Below are 23,555 nucleotides of genomic sequence, written 5' to 3' on the forward strand. Positions count from 1 at the left end.
TATGTAATTCAATACATTCTGTACATGAACCAAAGTAAGAGCAATTACAGAAATACGTCATAAAAGACTATGAGACATGAGTCCCATACATACATGAGAAGTATATTACAGATGCTCTCATGCATAATCGAAGCGATATCCATTCCTATCATACAATCATAATCATCACTGACATCATTTACATACATGTAAACTACACAAACAATCCAAAACATACATGACGGTAGTTAATGACATGTTTTTAAATCATGATACCATTTTTTCCCATATAAGACAAAAATAATGAAGCAAAGAAATAGCTTGCTATACTCGCTCTGCCCCCCTCCCCCACGGAAAAAAGCAGTAACTGACATTTTTATGAATGTCTACTTTTTTGCAAAAATGAATAGTTTACCCAATGCTTTCCAATGTTAATAGGTCAGTTTTGCAAAAAGAAAAATGAAAGTGACCAAAAATACAATTTTTCACTTTTGCAAAAAGCAGTAACTGCATCCAGTTGATTCAACTTTGCAAGTTTCCCCACGGAAAAAAAGCAGTAACTAACAAACCCCACGGAAGAAAGCAGTAACTAACAATTTAGTCTTTATCATTCAGACTCTGTATAGTCCTTCCTGCATATTTTTTTCCCTAATACCATTTATTTTTTCTACTAATTTTTTTTTAAACAATGTAAGCAGCAGTTTCTCCCATAATTTAGGAGAGTATATATAAAAAGATTGTTTCACCAGTAACTTGACTCTGCCCGCAGGGAATCATATGACAAGTTGTAGAAAAAGCTTCTTTCTGGAGACTAGCAAACCTGGCAGACTCAGCGCGCTCAGAGTGCAGAATACGCGTGCAGCAGCTGCATGTATGCGCATAATGCAGCATACAGTAACTAGCTAAACATTGCATCACATCACACTCATCACTTGCATGCACAGTATTGCAGGTCTACAGTCTGAGTGATCATGCCAGTGCTAACCATGCTGTCACACAGTTTCTGCGGTCCAGGCATGCCTGTAAATCTATCATGAATTGCAGAGGAAAAGTCATGGTAGCCATGGCTTTGGCCAGAACCAGAAAATCTAGGTGAGCTGAAAATATATTGAAGGGAGATGAGCACTAGTATAATGCACTAACATTAGTCTAATGTTAGATGTAGGCCCTAAAGTTTAAAATAGGTCTACCAGATCTAACGTTACAGAGTAGATCTAGATTCTAATCTATTGTTAACTGTTTAGTGTTAGACAAAATGTCAGTAGGCCTAATCTAACGTAATAGACCTAGGTCTAGCACTAACATTGGGCATAGATCTGTAGTCTAGCTTAAGTGTAACGTCAAAGTTCGACTAGGATCTAAGACGAAGAGACTTGACTTTATTGTGTAGTCCAGGGTCATGTCATGATGTGTCAGGGGCCAGGCCGGGCACTCCAAAGTTCAATTAGGGTACATAGGTGTCTACCTTATTTTTACACAGAATGCCATTCAATCGACAAGACCTTGTCTAGGTCTAGCGATAGGTCCTAGATCTTATAGATCTAGACTAACCAGAAAGTAGAAGAACTTTATAACCTGGTGGTGGTAACAATTCTCCTCCTATGGTCATGTGACATGTGCAGTTACTGCTTTTTTCCATGGGGAAAACAGCAGACTCCTGGCCGTCTGCAGTTACTGCTTTTTTCCGTGGGGAAACTACCCAGAATCAAGGGTGAGCCACCGCAGTAACTGCATTTTCCTAAATAACATTTAAAAAATAACGGAAACATAATTTTTTCCTAGGTATTGTTAGACAACTAGGTATGGTGCATAATCATACCACAAAATTATTTTTGAATGTTTCTGTGTTTTTAAAGAATCTGCAAAAAACACAAAATCGCATTTATCTCAGCTCAGCAGCTATGCAGTTACTGCTTTCTTCCGTGGGGGGCAGCGCTACTCACTCAGAGTGTGCGTATTGTTACTTTGTTTTAGTATACTTGTACTCTTGCTATCTGTATCCTGAAGCTCATAAATCAATATTTTCGACTCAAATACAAAGTATTGGAAAACAAAACATTCAAAAGAGGGAAGAACAAAACAAGTGGAGAAAGCACATGAAACAGAGTTGTTCCTACAAGACTAATCAACAACGATCGTGTTGACTTATTCAGATTGATTAGATTCGAATTGAGTTTGCAGTCCTATAGGAGTGTTACTGAGCCCAATGAGCCCAACCCCGAAGCTGGACCGGTACCACAACAAAATGGAAGGCATCCATGTGGCTTTCAAGAACAGAAAGGGTGTCCACTCAACTGTATCATTAGTATAAGTTAATGCGGAATAGATCAGATGTTCAAAAATCATTACGTCATGAATTATAATCTACAGAGGTCGGTAATCTCACCGTATAAATGCGGTATCCACGAGATGTGAAGTAAACCTGTCACATTGTAATGCGAAATTGTCTCACCAGAACAATGTACACCTTTTGAACACAATATAGCCTTACATATCGAAAAACTGTCTAAGGCAGCAATAGTGTTATCATATTTTCCCATGGTTATGCAGATCTATTTCAAACTGCCTGAAACCGTCACTAACACAATTTAAATAACGTACACAAACAATCCAAAACAGCATACATGTAGTTAATGACATAATATTTAAAAATCACGAAACCATTTTTTTTTCTATATGAGCTGATATAATAAAACAAAGAAATAGCTTGCTATTTGCTACTCATTCAGAATATGCGTATTGTTACTTTTTTTTTAGTATACGTGTACTCTTGGCCCTCTTGCCATCTGTATCCTGAAGCCTATAAATCAATATTTTCGACTCAAATATAAAGTATTTGAAAACAAAACAATAAAAAGAGGGAATAAGAAAACAAGTAGAGAAAACACATGAAACAGAGTTGTTTCTACAAGACTGATCAACAAGGATCATGTTGACGTGATCGGATTGATTAGATTCGAATTGAATTTGCTCTCATAGTTATAGGAGTGTTAATCCACTCTCAAAGGAGTGAGCCCAACCCCGAAGCTGAACCGGTGCCATATTCAAAATGGAAGACATCCATGTGGCCTTCAAGACCCAAGGACAGCAATGTTGTCAGTAGTATATACATGTACCCGTTCGCACCCCGTGGAGCAGTGGAGCTGTGGAGTGGTGGAGCTCCACAGCTAATGAATATTAATGAGCTCATGAATAGTAATGATCATGAATATGTATGAATATGTATTTATGTAAATTGACAGGCATTATGTATGAGTGTGAGATATAATAGTCTGTGAATGGGTGTGGCAAAAGCAATAGTGAATTGTGGAGCAGTGGAGCTCTCTGACCTAGCATATCATATTAGTGAGCTTAAGCCATGAATATGTATGATTATGCATTTATGTTAACATTGTATAAACTATGCATACGCTGTGGAGCTATGGAGCTTTGGAGCTGTGGAGCGGGAGTGACTCTCTTGCAACATCATGGCTAGTGTGGAGTGTATGTTGTGGAGTCTTATTTTTGCACGTAAGTTGATGCGAATATAATTATGCAAATGCGTATGACAGTAAGGTGCGAAGAAATGAACATTATCAATGATGAATTGTGGAGCTGCCACTGTGGAGCTTCAAATTGACCTAACATATGAACATTAATGAGCTTAACCATGAATATGTATGATTATGTATTTATGTAAATATGATTTGTTTATGCGTGTGGAGGTGTGGAGGGTGACTCTTTGCAACCGATGGTATGGCTTGTGTGGAGTGTTTGTTGTGGAGTCGTATGATTTTACACGATGAATATTACGAAAGGGTAAATTATATCAGCATAATGCAAAGATTGGTATGACACTTATATGTTTACCTTGTGAATGGGCGTGATAGTAATGCATGTGGGCTTAAGTATATTTGATACTTGATTGTGGAGCTGTTGAGACTTACATTTTTTTTTTTTTGCAACAGATTGTATGGCTTACAGTGTGGAGTGCATATTGTGGAGTCGTGTTTTTGTTTTTTGTTTTTGTTTTTTGCTACGTTTTTTATGTTTGTTTGTTTGTTTTTTTCGCACGATGATATGAAAGGTTGATACGAATATATATGCAAATGCTATACCGGTAACGTATGAAGGATTAAGCATCATCTATAGTGAATTGTGGAGTAGTGGAGCTCCAAGATTACTAATATATGAATATTGATAAGCTTTATTCATGAATATGTATGAATATGCATTTATGTAAATATATGAATTATGTTTGGGCTAAGGAGCTGTGGAGCTGTGGAGCTATGGAGCTGTGAAGGGTCTCTCTTTTTCAATTGATTGTATGGCTGGTGTTGAGTGTATGTTGTGGAGTCGTATGATTTTGCGCGATGATACGAAAGGTTGATACGAATAGAACTATGCAAATTCGTATAACAGTATGACGTATGTAGGATAAGTCATCACCAAAAGCGAATTGTGGATCAGCGGAGCTCCAACAAGATGACCTAGCATAGTATGAATATTAACGTATGCAAATGGTATCAATAATGTATGATTGTAAGATTAAGCACGCTCAGGTGAGACTTGTGGAGCTGTGGAGAGCGAGACTCTTAAAATGATTTCTGTGGGTATTGCGAAGTTAGGTTGTAGAGTCGCATGCTTGCACGATAATACATACAGAAAATTTCATATCATTACAGGTATTCGTGTAAATGTGTAAGCACGACGTAGGATCATAAGATAGGCCTATGATCACGTACCCGCTAAGCAGCGGAGTCGTGAAGCAGTGAAGTTCCAAGATGATGCAAAATGTATGAATATTCATGAGTTGAGGGTTGAATGTGGAGTTTATGGTGTGATGGGGTTGTGCGCGTTTATATGATGGAAAATTTTATATGAATTTGCATGACGTAATCTCATGGTGTGAATAAATGATATCAAAGGTGAGAATGGATTAGGATAGTAATATTCTTTTTTTTTTTCATCGTTTCATCGTTTCATCATTTCATCGTTTCATCATTTCGTCGTTTCATCATTTTATCGTTTCATCATTCCATCGTTTCATCATTCCATCGTTTCATTGTTTCATCATTTCATCATTTCATCGTTTCATCATTTCATCGTTTCATCAGTTCATCGTTTCATCATTTCGTCATTTCATCATTTCGTTAGTTCATCACGTTCATCATTTTATCGTATTGTTAAAGAGACTTAAGTCAGTTTTCTACACAATGTTGGAAAAGCAAACATGTAGACACACAAACTTGTATATAGTGTTTACAGGTGCGAAGTAACAGATTATAGCGTTTTGTACGATAATTGCGGAGTCGTATGTTTACCCGATAATACGGAAATGTGATATCATTCTAGGTATAATCATGTGTAAATATGAACACACGATTTTAGCAAGATAACGATCGAGTTCCCACTGAGCAGTGGAGTTCCAACATGGCGGATGACGCATGAGAGAGTGCTCATAGATGCAGTCGCCTCCATTTCCGACTCTTTCTTTGTTATGATCTATTCAGTTACATTTTTGTCCATGCATTTCTTCGTCTAGTATGTGTATTGTCTCATTGTAAACAAATGACGTGCATTTGAATCTCATTCTGATATGTAAAAGTCACGTTGTACTTTATTTCGTAATATGCAATTGTCATAATTGTATACTTTCGTCGGAAATGAAATGAAATAAAATGAATGAATAATGCGCATTTTTTGGTAATTAGATCATAATTGATTGTAAGTAGTTTTCATTTGAATGCTATAATGATAAATGTCATTATAATCACCGACTCTACAGTCTCTCAGGCACGAATTAAGACCATTGTTTGTTTGTTTGTTTCTAGCACGGTGCCCTCAGTCTGATCAACAGTCTGACTTCAGTACGGATATCAAACTACCCCCGCACGTGGACCCAGAGGGATGCGTCGCCAGAATGTACAAGGAACACTGGTACAATATCAAGGACAGGCAATCACAAGGACGAGTACATAGATGGTACAATTTTCACCTCCAATCACTCGACAACACCATCTTGAAAGAAAAGGCTCGAAAAGTGTTTGAACTGCAGTCCACTGCCTTTAAAATTAACGCTTCGTATGGATTTGTTTTGTTTAACAACGAAACGAAAGAGTGTAGGTACTATTACGCGAGTAGAAACACAAAGATTTTCAACGAACCATACGTTATCACAAATCACGCTTCGTTTGAAGGTTTCATTAACACATTCATTCATGAAGATGTTCTTGAATATGCCAGGTCCCTGCGCCCAGATTCCAAACGGGTGGTTCAACATATCACGAACGTCACGTTCTACGTATTTCCCCTCATTGATCATCCCATCGGTAGGGGAATGGAGCTCCCACTGTACGTGCTAGATAACAAAGCGATCGTTTCATTGGTCAAGAACCGAAAGACTGGTAAAACGTACGACGACAATTTGTGCCTCTTTCGATGTATCGCCCTTCTTCGTGGTAACAGTTCAAAATGTCTAGAAACAACAACGAAAGAATTGTTACAGAGCTACAAACCAAATGAAGATATAAACAAATTCCCAGGTGTTAAACTCAGCGAACTAAGTGACATCGAAGAATTCTTTCAAATTAATATAATTGTTTATCAGTTAGTGCCTGTAGGTGACGAATCAATAGGTGGAGATTGTGGAAAGGAAGTCAACGATGTTTGTGCCGCTGCTGTTAGTTCGACTGAAACTGAAAAAGATCTATTCAACAGTGAACAGACAGTGGCTGCTACACTCATTCGTCGAGGTCTGGATAAGTTTGCCGAGACACTGTACGTTAATCTTCACGACAGTCACTTCAGTTATATTATTGACATCGAGAGGTATTGCCGTAACTATCAATGTAGACAATGCAACAAATTGTGGAAATCTCGAAAATCGCTTCACCGACATGAAAAACTCTGCAGCGCAACAGCCACTAAACACGTTTTTCCTAAGGGGCTTGCAACATTTCACAACTCCGCCACAATATGGGAGGAACTGGAGGCTGAGGGAATTTTCGTTGAGGAAAGCAGGAGATTTTTCCCATATTTTGCTACATTTGACATAGAGAGCTATCTTGAAAAATGTGACGAAAGCGAATGCAAATCTAATGGCAACCTACAATATACATCTCGACACATACCTTTGAGTGTTAGCGTGAACTCAAATGTACCAGGTTACAACGAAGCTTATTGCATGGTGTCAGTAGTATGAACATGTACCTGTTCGACCCCCAAAATCCTCCCAATCCTCCCGATCGATGGGAGGATTGGTATTACGTAATAGTGTGTCATTGAGAACAATAGATGAGGGTACAATGCAAATATGTGACAGATTGCGCAATGGGTGTTCTATAGTGAATGGTATATGTGGGGAAATATGATTTTTATGAGTGTTATCGTTGTTTCGCTTCGATTGTTCTGGTAATTGCTTCTATTTCTCTGGTTTGCAGAGATTCCAACGACAATGTGTATACAACATGATTAATATAAACAAAACTTCTTTTTTTTTTCTTTTGTACACGTGATTGCTCTTTCAACAGACTGATAGACCAAAATCATCTACAGAAGGCAGATTCATTCACTGTTAGTCTGTTGTACGAGGACAAGGTTGCGTTCTTTGAATGATTATAGGTCTCATAGACTGTACGTGTAGGTGTTGATATGATATGGGTGGGGTATTGTAAGGTAATAAGAAATGTTTCGTTCGTTACTATAGTTACAGGGCACACCTTTCATACAGTTAAACCATTTTTTTTTTCCACCATGACTCCCATTTGTACTTTTTTTTTTATTTACGCTGAATCTACAGTCATCATCATCATCACAATTGTCATTTTGCACTTATTATATATATTATATATTATAACGTGCCAGGGTCTCAGAGATTGATTTAACCAGTGTAGACGAATACGCAAAGATAAGAAATCTACTTGATATGTTGTTTCTTTGGGTAAAACACTCTAGACTGAATGTTCGAACAATTGTTTCGCTTCAGTGGTATAGCCCGTTATACGCCTTAATTCTTGTCAGAAATCATGAATTAACTTACGAATGGAGTGTCGTCGAAAAATATCATAAAGCTTGAATTTGGAAGAATATCGTGTGAGGTACTGTATGTTTTAGGGCTATATAAATAAAGAAATATATAGCAGCAGCAGCATCAGGAGTAGCTATGGCTAAAACAGTCGAACGGAAGAAAATGTATAAACAGATAGCACACTTCATTACCTGTAAAGAACACTAAAAAAATTAACCTTGCCCAAGTGGGGTTTTTTCCCGAATGCTTGTTCGTTACCGAGCTACTCTATAGACTCATTAAAATGAAATTACTACAAGCCGCTTTCAAATCAATAGCATCTTATAACCAACTTTATTTTGCTTTTAGTAGTATAACTCGTTTTGAGTCAACTTGCGTATCATACATGAATACGTATATTATTATCGTGGCGGTTTAAGGCTGGCAGTAACTGTTCGGCATGCTGTTCAGAAGATTTCGTATCACCACGGCAACATCAAACAGTTGATGGATGCATGACAATCGTCGAGTGACACAAGTATGGTCATGTTATCCCCGTATTTAAGAATGAACGTGTCGGTTTTCCCTTCATCAGTGTTTGGTCAGTCGTTTATTTGTTTACATTATCACCATGGCAACAACAAATACACGCAAAAACAAAAAAAAATGGTCACTTGCTATCGATACGTGATATTATCGTGGTGGTTCTATATGGTCGTGCTGTTCGTGACAATCGTTGATCGACACAAGCATGGTTTATTTTCATATTATAACCATTTTAAAGAACGAAAGTGTCGGTTTTGTAATGGTCATTCGTTTATTTGTTTACATTATCGCCATGGGAACAACAAATGCACGCAAAAATGATCACTCATTGTACACGTGTTATTATCGTGATGGTTTCAGACTACTATGATTGTGTTGTTTGTGACGAGCTGGACACAAAACTTCATTTAGTTAAACGTTGTCACCGTGATAATTATCCTGAGGAACATGGTTTCCCTTGTGGCCTATGGTCAGTTGTTGTTGTTGTTTGTTGACATTATCGCCATGGGAACAACAAATACACGCAAAAATGGTCACTCCTTGTACACGTGTTATTATCGTGATGGTTTAAGACTATCATGATTGTGTTATTTCTGACGAGCTTGACACAAACTTCATTTAGTTATACGTTGTCATATATAATTATCCTGAGGAACATGCTTTCACTTGCGGCCTATGGTCAGTTGTTTTTGTTGTTTGTTTACATTATCGCCATGACAACAACAAATACACGCAAATGAACACGCAAAAATGGTCACTTGCGCATTGCATACGTGACATTAGTTTAAGATTTTGGTCGTGTTGTTCATGAAAATCGTTGATCTTCATATGAGTGGTTTATTCATATTGCCGTTTTATAGAACTAAAATTTCCGGGTTTTCTTTCTTTTCTTCTTTTTTTTTCTTCTTGTGATAGGGTCTACTGTCAGTCGTTTATTTGTTTACGTTATTGCTATGGCAACAGTAAATACACACCATTGTCAAATGCAAAACGGTTCTACGGGGTTGTGGGCAAAAACACTACATTAAGCATTCATGCTCCCAAGAGGACGCGTAGTCATTTTTTTAGTTATCGAAGTATGATTTATTTATTTCATCATCGTATTTAAACACGTAGTTCCTACGTCAAAGCACGGTCTTTGACAATGTACTCTTTAATCCTGACTCATTATGCAACGTTCGTTCATATGATGATATTGCTATCATAACTCATTGAGATCAATGCAATATGAGATGGTTCTGTTACACAGGTAGTCCAATGGGTCATGACCGGAGAAGTTATTCCGAAGCCCTTAGAAAGTGCCGACATACTGTAAGCAAACTTGTAAGCAAACTATTGATCTGTCCTAAAGTCTATTGTTCGATTTTACTCGCTCTCTTTTGTACCTTGTATGACGTCTTTAAAGCAGTGATGATGTGTCCAGACATGTTTTGAGAACGTCGATATCATCGTCTTCCAACAACAGCCTGATATCCCAACAAGATTCATACACGGTGATGAGACATCGTGACGCACACACAATAACCATGTCATATTGAGGCACGCAAATCAAACTCACAGTGTACGCATTTCATATATATACATATATTTTTTCGTACGAGCGACATTGTACCTCTTGAACGTAAAATGAAATGAGATATTTGTCGGGGACCTATTAAAAAACGCAATGAAATACGTATATGAAAGTTATCTTTATCATTTCTTCACTGTATTACAGTCAAGCTTACAGTGCGAAGGCTGCGGTTATTATTTCCTGCGCATATACGTATTTGTAACGATGTTTGATATTTTCGATGCAAGACATCCTCAGACTTCATGACTTATGTTCAAAATAACTGAGCTGCCAGTTGTATTCTTTTATAAGTCTTTGTAGAATAGTTGTTTGATATTGCTCTTCGGAGTCAAATACAATTATTTTCATCATTTCTTTGCGGTATACAGACTTATGAACGCAGTGTCTGTCCAATCTTTGAACATTGTATTTAAGTTTATATACCTGAAAAAAGAAATACTTTGTATTTAACTCACTTTGCCATGTTCGCATGCATATTAGTGTGACTGTGGTATTATATCCAGCTTAGAATGTCGCGTATTCAAGCAAATGCAATGGTTGTTGATGTTGAAGTCCTTTTTCTTCGCCTCGTTGGTCCAATGTTCACGTGATTTGAGTGTCTTTTGTATTGTATGTTACGAGTCTTTTCTTTCCCTGACAGTGTCTTCTGAATTTGTCTGATTGTAAAGAAATGATAAACACGCGACACTAGTATAGGTATTTTGTTTATCATAGCACTTTTCGTGTATATGGTGATCAATGTATTTGACGAGTCGACGACCAAACTAACAGTTCAAACAGGCCAAGATGATTGCGTCGCTTTCCAACTTTTCTGTAAGGTTGTAGATGTGAGTTGCTTTGCTTTGTCTTTCCATTGATTTTTCTGTATAATGTTTTGCAAGTTGTACTAGATCGAGGCGGATAATCATACACCCGCTACTCAAACACATAAGCAAGCGCACATTATTGAACACACTCAGTAAAAAGCACGAATATGCTTTCAGGCGCTGTACATAGCGTTTTTGCTGGAAACTCTTGTCTATTGGTTTCTTTACGTTGTAGACACTATAGTGACACTAATGATGATTTATGATCTATTTATCAAGGTATCTTCATTTGAATAGCAATGCCAAGACTTACAAGACAACGGACCTAGCTATCATCACTCTTTGGTCATACAGCCGAGCATGACAAAAGCTTGTCTGGAAGTGTTTAGCCTACATAATATATGTACTTTACAGAAAGTGCAAGTAGACAGGGATACCTTATTGTGCCAGTGCTATACCCATCCCAGTCTTGGAATGTGTGTATTGATCCGCCTATTGTAAGGTTTCGGTGTGGTGGTATTCAGGTGAAGACAAGTTTGGACATGACAGGCTCCACCTGGCTCCACCTGGCAGACAGGCATTTTGTGTCGTGATCTCGAATCGGTGCTAGATTTAAGAAGCTGTACCAGCAACTTAATCCTCCTTGCGTCTGAACAAATCACACACACGGACGCACACACACACACACACACACAGTCACGACTCGAACACAATGCACTGTGACTTCAATCACAACCACTCAGTATACCTAAATAGCAACGACGCTGTTCATGGTCAACTGAGTATAGACGCAAGACGACAAAGAACAGTCATGACCACTATCATGTAATGTCATTGCGTGATTTTTTTTTTATTCGTTCCAACGATATCACGACATAGATTATAATATACAACATCGTTATAAATAAACTTCTCAGTGAGAAGATATTTATATACTGAATATTTTCAAAGATACTCAACAGCCATATGTGTTGAATACAGAATTAATTGTTTTATGCGGATGAACATTTATCTCGGTGGGTTTGTTCTTTTTTTTTTTTTTCTTTTGAAACGAAGTATGCCACAGGTTTGAAAAAATGGTATATTCACAGAAAGGCACTGCGGAATGTTTCATGCAGAATAATTAAGAGAAGAAAAAAAAATAACAACAACAAAGAAACTCAAAGTTAAATCAAAATGGATATGGTTCAGCATAATTATAACGTAACGATTTGATATATATATATATATATATATATATATATATATTGTAAACATAGAGAAAGAAGTATAGATAGTTATGATATCAAGGTTTGTTTGTTTTGTCACACCTTTCCTCCAACATCAAGGCCACATGTCTGAAAGACATGAAACAAATCTAAAGGGTAAAATCTCCCTCTTTGAAGTATGAATAGGATGCTTCGATACGTATGTACATATAAGTTTTTATCCCTGCTTAACGACGCAGAAGCGGAATAATTTAATTCGATAGAGTTCATCCCGAAACTTGATAATCATAAAGTCACTGATCGCAGAAACCAACATGAAAGTATAACAAAAGAAATACTGAATGTGATTACAAATTTTGCGGGGGTATGGGTCTTAACACTTCTGTAGAGATCTCAGATATCCAAGAAGGTTGTGGATATGTTATCACTGAGTACTTTTCGTTTCGGGTAAAAGTACGTAAAGGCATTTCTAACCTGTGAGTAGGTAGAGACACCATTGTCAACGACTCGAAAGCCGGAATTCATACCACCAGATGCCATTTGAGATCGCAGCACCTCCAGATATATATCTTTCGTGATGACATTCTGCTTTTTGTTGATGCCTTTGCTGCTGAATTTGTCGGTGGCACCGAAGCAGTAGTAGGTCTTACTGCACAATGCTACGATCCCAGCTCCTTCCCATTCAACCTTGAACAAACCCGGGGTTCGCTTGTCATGTCGGGCGTTTTCGGGGTTATCATTTCGTGGAAACCAGTTACATTTATCCTTTGCGTACTCTCTTCTCATCTCTGGTTTGATGACCTCATCGAAAGTTTCGGCAGATAGAGCGATATAAGCCGAGTCTGTATCCATCTCGCATAGTTGGAAATCTGATGGATCAACATACTTCAAAAGAAAATCGAAGTAAAACTCGAGCATGCGTAGTTTTGCCAACTGGTATACAGCGTGTCCAATTTGAACGGGGAGGTCCATCTTGATTTTTGCTTTCGCCATGTCAACCTCAAAGCAATCCTAGGATATGGGGTTCAAGTCTCGGTAGAGAATGTTATTGATGTGTTTTTGTGCTTTGCTTTCATTACAGATTTTCACGTTCCGATGCCTTACTTTGTGATTGTCTTCCCATAGGAAGAATTACCAATAAGCTTCATGGTGTCGGCGATGATACTTTTAGCCGGATCAATATCACCAGCCCTTCGGGCATCGGACACGCTATTGCCAAACTCTCTAAAACAACCTTTCGGTTGATATTCAATGAATTGGGTTATCTTAGTCACCACAAGTCCGTGATTAAGATACCACTTGAGTAATGGTGTGTACAACAGTATGTTATCACCAAACATACTACCTATCAGACTCCGACGAGGGGTATTCATGATGTCGTGCTCTTCCGCGTAAGCCTGCATCGTTTCACCGATGTCTTCTCGTCGTATATTAACATTCTTGAAAATGGGGCACATTTCCGAGAAGTAGGCTTTGAGGTGATCAGGTACGTGAATGTCGCATTGCACGAAACCAAACAACTCACCGCTGCGTATGGCGGTTAGAAGAGTCTCCTGACTAAGTCCATGTCGGAACTTAGGGGGTGGGAATCTTTCTGTCAGGAATGCGCTCAGAGAGCCATCGTGTTTATGTAAATATTTGTATTCACATTCCCAGATGGAGATGTATTCATAACCTAGACTTTCGATGTATCCCCGCTTTTCTTCGGTTTTCTTTAACAAATCTTTCATTGATTTCCCCAATTTCTTGTTATGTGTTTGACCCTTTGTCAGATGACAGGGATGACCGTGAAAATAACATCCATTGAATTCGAAGACTTGTTTAGTTTCGGGGCAGAATCCATCTACTGGCAACTGAAGGGGACCTAGCTTTTTCTCTGTGTTGTTCCCGGCATGGCGTATGTGAATGCCTCGGTGATGCGCTTCGTACTGCAACCACTCTTGGGCAATGGGGTGTTTGACTTCCGGCTTAAAATTGTTATCCAGTCTTCGTCTAGAATATTGTCCCGTCGGCATTTGTTGCATTATCGCCCAAAGATACAGGGCATTAGCATCGAAACCCATCACTTTTTGGCACACCTTACCACCACGAATCTGTGTTACGCCACGTTCGTGGTAACGATGGAAGATGATGGATGGTCCTCCTACTAGATTATCTCTAAAAGTATAGTAGAGGTCTTTGTCTTTGTCAGAAATGAGACTGAACTGGGCTTCCGGGCTACACTTCATAAGATATTTCATGGTAAGACCAGGAACCGAAATACCATCTTTAAATAGGTCGATTGTCAGACCTCGATAGAAGGCACGCATTTTCTCGATCGCTTCGATAAAAGGTGTAACATCTAAATTATTGTACCATATAAGGTAGTCCTTGAGGCACGACATGCCCTGCTCTTTCCAAACACTCTGGCAGTGCAAGTACTGTTCATAGGAAAATTGTTTACCGTTAAGATTATCTTGGAAGGCCTCTATTGGTGGTAGCTGACGTTCTTCTAGTTTGTCGAGGGAATCAACCCAACCGTGAGGAAAGTAACCCTTACTCTCTTCACAGTCATAGGCTTTGAGAAATGCGGCGTACGAGAAGCCCGGAGCGAGGAAATTAGTAATATCAAGAAATTGGAGATTGCCAGTCTTAAGAGCCATGTGGTTATGATTCCGTTTGATGACATAATTGACCGGGTCTTTTTGCAAGAGTGCGGGGTACAGAAACTTCTTGATGGCATTGATATCATATCTACCGGAATTAAAGCCAACCACGGGTAGTTCAGACAAATGGTTTTCAAATTTTTCTTTCAGTTTGATGAGGTGGATAGGCTTCTTGGATTTTTTATCGTCAGTTTCTCTCAGTCGATCTGTTAGCGATGCAATTTTTTCATCCAGCTTTTCTATGACATCAGCGTATGTTGTTTCAAGTAATTCAAAAGAACACTGGCTGACTTCCAAGAGATACGTGACCATATCATCGATCAATTTTTGTGGATCTCCGTCAGACACAAGACAAAAAGGCTCATGTTACATTACGACATCAGAGTCATTTTACACGCATAAATTCAGAAGTTAAAAGTTAAAATATTATTAATATTGATAATGATGATAATAACAACAAAAATAGTACCTTAATTCCGTTCATTGCTTTCAATATTCAATACTAAAAGGTAAAATGATCTAAATTATGTGAATTACAACTGCAAAAATACGGTTTACTCACTCGTTGGTGTATTGTTGTCTTGGACGTGTGGTGAATGTCGTTTCCTTGTGGATTTCGACGGGGTCCGATGGGTCTCCAAGTGTTTTGAAAACTTTTTGCGTTGGTCGAAAACTCGTCCACATGTATGACACACAAACGTTTGGATGCATCTCTGATGTACTGACTTGTGTTTCTCCAGGTCTCCTTCAGATAGAAATTGAGCCTTGCATTCAGTACACTCAAAACGTTCGTCATCAGCTTCATCACTAGGTGTGGTAGGTTCTTCTGTACGATGATGAGTAGGACCATGAAACCTTTTCTCATGACGTCGCAGATTATCGAGTCGGCTAAAGCCTGCACCACACGAGTCACACACGTACAAGATTTGCTGACCGTGAATCAAACGCTTGTGACGCATCATGTTGCACTTGGAAGTAAACGTAGCTTCACAAATATCGCATGGAAAATTGGTGGTATCCGTATCCATGATTTGTATTCAGCCTCTGATAGCAATGTGAGCAAAGAATGAGTCTTCGGTATAATACCTGGCTTGCACCTTTTGATCGCACAGTATCGGCAATCTGCAGATGTACTCCAACTTTCGAAGCCAATATCGACAGTTCAATCGACGATGATTTGACACTTTGCTCGGGACGGAGGCGGAGGTCCGTGTTACTCCGACGGAAGCTAAAAGTAAAATGAGGATCAAGTTGCTGGTACAGCTTCTTAAATCTAGCACCGATTCGAGATCACGACACAAAATGCCTGTCTGCCAGGTGGAGCCTGTCATGTCCAAACTTGTCTTCACCTGAATACCACCACACCGAAACCTTACAATAGGCGGATCAATACACACATTCCAAGACTGGGATGGGTATAGCACTGGCACAATAAGGTATCCCTGTCTACTTGCACTTTCTGTAAAGTACATATATTATGTAGGCTAAACACTTCCAGACAAGCTTTTGTCATGCTCCGCTGTATGACCAAAGAGTGATGATAGCTAGGTCCGTTGTCTTGTAAGTCTTGGCATTGCTATTCAAATGAAGATACCTTGATAAATAGATCATAAATCATCATTAGTGTCACTATAGTGTCTACAACGTAAAGAAACCAATAGACAAGAGTTTCCAGCAAAAACGCTATACAGCGCCTGAAAGCATATTCGTGCTATTTACTGAGTGTGTTCAATAATGTGCGCTTGCTTATGTGTTTGAGTAGCGGGTGTATGATTATCCGCCTCGATCTAGTACAACTTGCAAAACATTATACAGAAAAATCAATGGAAAGACAAAGCAAAGCAACTCACATCTACAACCTTACAGAAAAGTTGGAAAGCGACGCAATCATCTTGGCCTGCTTGAACTGTTAGTTTGGTCGTCGACTCGTCAAATACATTGATCACCATATACACGAAAAGTGCTATGATAAACAAAACACCTATACTAGTGTCGCGTGTTTATCATTTCTTTACAATCAGACAAATTCAGAAGACACTGTCAGGGAAAGAAAAGACTCGTAACATACAATACAAAAGACACTCAAATCACGTGAACATTGGACCAATGAGGCGAAGAAAAAGGACTTCAACATCAACAACCATTGCATTTGCTTGAATACGCGACATTCTAAGCTGGATATAATACCACAGTCACACTAATATGCATGCGAACATGGCAAAGTGAGTTAAATACAAAGTATTTCTTTTTTTCAGGTATATAAACTTAAATACAATGTTCAAAGATTGGACAGACACTGCGTTCATAAGTCTGTATACCGCAAAGAAATGATGAAAATAATTGTATTTGACTCCGAAGAGCAATATCAAACAACTATTCTACAAAGACTTATAAAAGAATACAACTGGCAGCTCAGTTATTTTGAACATAAGTCATGAAGTCTGAGGATGTCTTGCATCGAAAATATCAAACATCGTTACAAATACGTATATGCGCAGGAAATAATAACCGCAGCCTTCGCACTGTAAGCTTGACTGTAATACAGTGAAGAAATGATAAAGATAACTTTCATATACGTATTTCATTGCGTTTTTTAATAGGTCCCCGACAAATATCTCATTTCATTTTACGTTCAAGAGGTACAATGTCGCTCGTACGAAAAAATATATGTATATATATGAAATGCGTACACTGTGAGTTTGATTTGCGTGCCTCAATATGACATGGTTATTGTGTGTGCGTCACGATGTCTCATCACCGTGTATGAATCTTGTTGGGATATCAGGCTGTTGTTGGAAGACGATGATATCGACGTTCTCAAAACATGTCTGGACACATCATCACTGCTTTAAAGACGTCATACAAGGTACAAAAGAGAGCGAGTAAAATCGAACAATAGACTTTAGGACAGATCAATAGTTTGCTTACAAGTTTGCTTACAGTATGTCGGCACTTTCTAAGGGCTTCGGAATAACTTCTCCGGTCATGACCCATTGGACTACCTGTGTAACAGAACCATCTCATATTGCATTGATCTCAATGAGTTATGATAGCAATATCATCATATGAACGAACGTTGCATAATGAGTCAGGATTAAAGAGTACATTGTCAAAGACCGTGCTTTGACGTAGGAACTACGTGTTTAAATACGATGATGAAATAAATAAATCATACTTCGATAACTAAAAAAATGACTACGCGTCCTCTTGGGAGCATGAATGCTTAATGTAGTGTTTTTGCCCACAACCCCGTAGAACCGTTTTGCATTTGACAATGGTGTGTATTTACTGTTGCCATAGCAATAACGTAAACAAATAAACGACTGACAGTAGACCCTATCACAAGAAGAAAAAAAGAAGAAAAGAAAGAAAACCCGGAAATTTTAGTTCTATAAAACGGCAATATGAATAAACCACTCATATGAAGATCAACGATTTTCATGAACAACACGACCAAAATCTTAAACTAATGTCACGTATGCAATGCGCAAGTGACCACTTTTGCGTGTTCATTTGCGTGTATTTGTTGTTGTCATGGCGATAATGTAAACAAACAACAACAACAACTGACCATAGGCCGCAAGTGAAACCATGTTCCTCAGGATAATTATATATGACAACGTATAACTAAATGAAGTTTGTGTCAAGCTCGTCAGAAATAACACAATCATGATAGTCTTAAACCATCACGATAATAACACGTGTACAAGGAGTGACCATTTTTGCGTGTATTTGTTGTTCCCATGGCGATAATGTCAACAAACAACAACAACAACTGACCATAGGCCGCAAGTGAAAGCATGTTCCTCAGGATAATTATATATGACAACGTATAACTAAATGAAGTTTGTGTCCAGCTCGTCAGAAATAACACAATCATGATAGTCTTAAACCATCACGATAATAACACGTGTACAAGGAGTGACCATTTTTGCGTGTATTTGTTGTTCCCATGGCGATAATGTCAACAAACAACAACAACAACTGACCATAGGCCACAAGGGAAACCATGTTCCTCAGGATAATTATCACGGTGACAACGTTTAACTAAATGAAGTTTTGTGTCCAGCTCGTCACAAACAACACCATCATAGTAGTCTGAAACCATCACGATAATAACACGTGTACAATGAGTGATCATTTTTGCGTGCATTTGTTGTTCCCATGGCGATAATGTAAACAAATAAACGAATGACCATTACAAAACCGACACTTTCGTTCTTTAAAATGGTTATAATATGAAAATAAACCATGCTTGTGTCGATCAACGATTGTCACGAACAGCACGACCATATAGAACCACCACGATAATATCACGTATCGATAGCAAGTGACCATTTTTTTTTTTGTTTTTGCGTGTATTTGTTGTTGCCATGGTGATAATGTAAACAAATAAACGACTGACCAAACACTGATGAAGGGAAAACCGACACGTTCATTCTTAAATACATGGATAACATGACCATACTTGTGTCACTCGACGATTGTCATGCATCCATCAACTGTTTGATGTTGCCGTGGTGATACGAAATCTTCTGAACAGCATGCCGAACAGTTACTGCCAGCCTTAAACCGCCACGATAATAATATACGTATTCATGTATGATACGCAAGTTGACTCAAAACGAGTTATACTACTAAAAGCAAAATAAAGTTGGTTATAAGATGCTATTGATTTGAAAGCGGCTTGTAGTAATTTCATTTTAATGAGTCTATAGACTAGCTCGGTAACGAACAAGCATTCGGGAAAAAACCCCACTTGGGCAAGGTTAATTTTTTAGTGTTCTTTACAGGTAATGAAGTGTGCTATCTGTCTTAATACATTTTCTTCCGTTCGACTGTTTTAGCCATAGCTACTCCTGATGCTGCTGCTGCTATATATTTCTTTATTTATATAGCCCTAAAACATACAGTACCTCACACGATATTCTTCCAAATTCAAGCTTTATGATATTTTTCGACGACACTCCATTCGTAAGTTAATTCATGATTTCTGACAAGAATTAAGGCGTATAACGGGCTATACCACTGAAGCGAAACAATTGTTCGAACATTCAGTCTAGAATGTTATACCAAAAGAAACAACATATCAAGTAGATTTCTTATCTTTGCGTATTCGTCTACACTGGTTAAATCAATCTCTGAGACCCTGGCACGTTATATATATATATATATATATATATATATATATATATATATATAATATATATAATAAGTGCAAAATGACAATTGTGATGATGATGATGACTGTAGATTCAGCGTAAATTAAAAAAAAAAAGTACAAATGGGAGTCATGGTGGAAAAAAAAAATGGTTTAACTGTATGAAAGGTGTGCCCTGTAACTATAGTAACGAACGAAACATTTCTTTTTACCTTACAATACCCCACCCATATCATATCAACACCTACACGTACAGTCTATGAGACCTATAATCATTCAAAGAACGCAACCTTGTCCTCGTACAACAGACTAACAGTGAATGAATCTGCCTTCTGTAGATGATTTGGGTCTATCAGTCTGTTGAAAGAGCAATCACGTGTACAAAAGACAAAAAAAAAGAAGTTTTGTTTATATTAATCATGTTGTATACACATTGTCGTTGGAATCTCTGCAAACCAGAGAAATAGAAGCAATTACCAGAACAATCGAAGCGAAACAAAGATAACACTCATAAAAATCATATTTCCCCACATATACCATTCACTATAGAACACCCATTGCGCAATCTGTCACATATTTGCATTGTACCCTCATCTATTGTTCTCAATGACACACTATTACGTAATACCAATCCTCCCATCGATCGGGAGGATTGGGAGGATTTTGGGGGTCGAACAGGTACATGTTCATACTACTGGTGTCGGATGGAAATTCCCAGACATTAATCGACACTATGGTGGCGTACTTACTAGAAGTCAGCCAACGATCTCTTCAACTTCTGGAACCACTTTATCAAGACGTCCTGGACAAGATTGACGACAAAACTGAGGAGATACGAAGTAGATTCTTGACAGATGGGGAAATATCTCCTGTACCCAAATACTTAACGAGACTGCGACAAAAAGACTTAAATTATTTACAAGAGTTGCCAGTTGTCGGATTTAACTCGGGTAAATACGACATTAATGTCATTAAGGAGTTTCTATACCCAACCCTTCTCAAAATGGATCCTATCAACTACCTAGTAAAGAGAAACCACAACCACATGGCTATCAAAACTGAGCACCTACAATTCGTCGACATTTTGAACTTTCTTGCCCCAGGATTCTCTTTAGCTTCATTCATGAAGGCCTATGGATGTAAGGAAACAAAGGGGTATTTTCCGTACGAATGGGTAGACTCTCTCGCTAAGTTGAATGAACCACAACTTCCACCCATTGATGCATTTAATGACACCCTTCATCGCACTGCATTGACCCCTGAACAATAGAAGGAATGTCAGCGTGAGTGGAAAGACAACCAGATGTCCACTTTCCGTGACTACCTCGTCTGGTATAACAATCGCGATGTTACCCCATTTATTGAGGCTGTAGAAAAGATGCGTGGTTTCTACGAGCATACAGGAATTGATTTATTTAAGGACGGAATTTCTGTTCCGGGACTTACCATGAAATATCTGATGAAATGTAGTCCCGACGCACATTTCGGTTTGTTCTCGGAGAAGGGTAAAGACCTATTCTACACTTTTCGCGAAAATTTAGTCGGGGGTCCATCGATTATTTTTCATCGCCATCATGAAAAGAACGTGACGAAGATTCGAGGAGGTAAAACGTGTCAGCAAGTGGTTGGCTTTGACGCGAACGCTCTATACCTATGGGCAATCGTGCAGGACATGCCTACTGGACACTATGTGAGACGAAGAGCGGAAAACAATTTCAAACCGGAGAGCAGACATCCTATAACGCAAGAATGGCTCCAGTATGAAAGTTTTAGAAGACACATTAAAATCCGACACAATGGCAATCACTCCGAAAAAAGAATCGGCCCTCTCCAATTCCCCGTGGATGGCTTCTGCGCGGAGACTAATCAGGTCTTTGAATTCAATGAGTGCTATTTCCACGGGCATTCTTGTCATCTGACCAAAGGGGAGACACTAAACAAAAGACTGGGGAAACCTATGGAAGAATTACGTCAAAAGACTGAGGAGAAAAAGAAATACATTCAACAAATGGGATATGAGCACATTTCCATTTGGGAATGTGAATATCGAGACATGCGCAAGCACGACTCTACTCTCAGTGCGTTTCTCTCAGAACATTTTCCCCAACCCAAGCTTCGACATGGAGCGTCACAAGTACAACTTCTCTCCGCTATACAGAAAGGACACCTCTTTGGGTTTGTTGTATGCGACATACACGTACCAGACAAGTTTAAAGACTATTTCTCCGAGATGTGCCCTATCTTTAAGAATACAAACATATCGCGGGAGGATATCGGAGATGTAATGCGGAACTACGCAGAAAAACATGGCATTATGCAGACACCTCGACGTAGCCTCATTGGAAGTATGTTCGGGAAGAACATTTTGTTGTATACCCCTCTTCTTCGTTGGTACTTTGAACACGGTCTCGTTGTTACCAACATCTCACAATTTGTAGAATACAAACCAAATGCTTGCTTTGAAACATTTGGGGAAGCTGTGTCAGACGCACGTCGTGCGGGGGATAGCGATCCGTGCAAGAGCATCATTGCTGATACAATGAAGCTGATCGGAAACTCTTCGTACGGAAAGACAATTACAAACAAGGAAAAACATCGCAATGTGAATGTGTGCGATGAAAAATAAGGCACAAAAACAAGTCAATAGCACTCTGTTTCGGGATCTCAATCCTATCGGAAAAGACTGCTATGAAGTGGACATGGCCAAACAAAAAATCAAAATGAATCTTCCGGTTCAGATTTGACACGCCGTGTACCAAATGGCAAAACTGCGAATGTTGCAATTTTATTATGATTTCCTCGTGAAGTATGTCGATCCTTCAGATTTTCAGATGTGTGAAATGGATTCGGATTCTGCGTATATCGCCATCTCTTCCAAAGATTTTGAGGATGTGATAAAACCGAGCATGAGAGAGCAATATGAAGAAGACAAAGGCAGCTGGTTTCCTCGAAATGACTGTGTGGAAAATGCTATGTATGATAAACGAACTCCGGGTTTATTCAAAGTGGAATGGGAGGGTGACGGAATAGTTGCTCTTTGTAGCAGGACGTACTATTGTTTCGGCCCAACAGACAAATTCAGTTGCAAAGGCGTCAGTAAGAGACAAAATGACATCAACAAAAACACTTACCTAGAGGTTCTCCATTCAAGAGTGTCGGGCGGTGGAACCAATTTAGGATTTCGTGTTGTAAACAATGGTGTCTCTACATACTCGCAAACAAGAAATGCCTTCACTTATTTCTATCCAAAGCGTAAAATCTTGGATGACAACATCTCCACAACGTATTTAGATATCTGAGTAAAAAACACGCAGTATCATCAGTCATTGCATACAATTATTTTCCATTCTTATGTTTTCCTCCCGGTAGTCTAACGAAAAAAAAAAAATGATACAGATGCCTTCATCGTACACTCAGTTATGATATCATTATGAATGTAATATTGCAAAGAGTGTTGTAATTTTCATGCAAAATATTGTTTGCATCTCAAAGGATTATAATTTTGCCTTGTTTGTATCTACGGTTGAAGCGAGTTATTAGAGAATGTCTGTTTACCTGTATATGTTTATTGTTGGTCTAGTTGCTATTGATTGTACATGTAAATCTTTAACAGTATTGCATTACATACACCGCGGAATGACCGTATAGTC

General features: G+C 38.6%; 2 pseudogenes; one reads left to right on the top strand and one right to left on the bottom strand.

Moving 5' to 3' along the window:
- Positions 1-12,133: 12,133 nt before the first annotated feature.
- Positions 12,134-15,609, bottom strand: LOC140236262 (uncharacterized; annotated as a pseudogene).
- Positions 15,610-22,444: 6,835 nt separating this feature from the next.
- Positions 22,445-23,204, top strand: LOC140235631 (uncharacterized; annotated as a pseudogene).
- Positions 23,205-23,555: the final 351 nt, after the last annotated feature.

This window comes from Diadema setosum, chromosome 12, assembly GCF_964275005.1.
Source record: "Diadema setosum chromosome 12, eeDiaSeto1, whole genome shotgun sequence".
In the NCBI taxonomy this organism is placed as follows: Eukaryota; Metazoa; Echinodermata; class Echinoidea; order Diadematoida; family Diadematidae; genus Diadema; species Diadema setosum.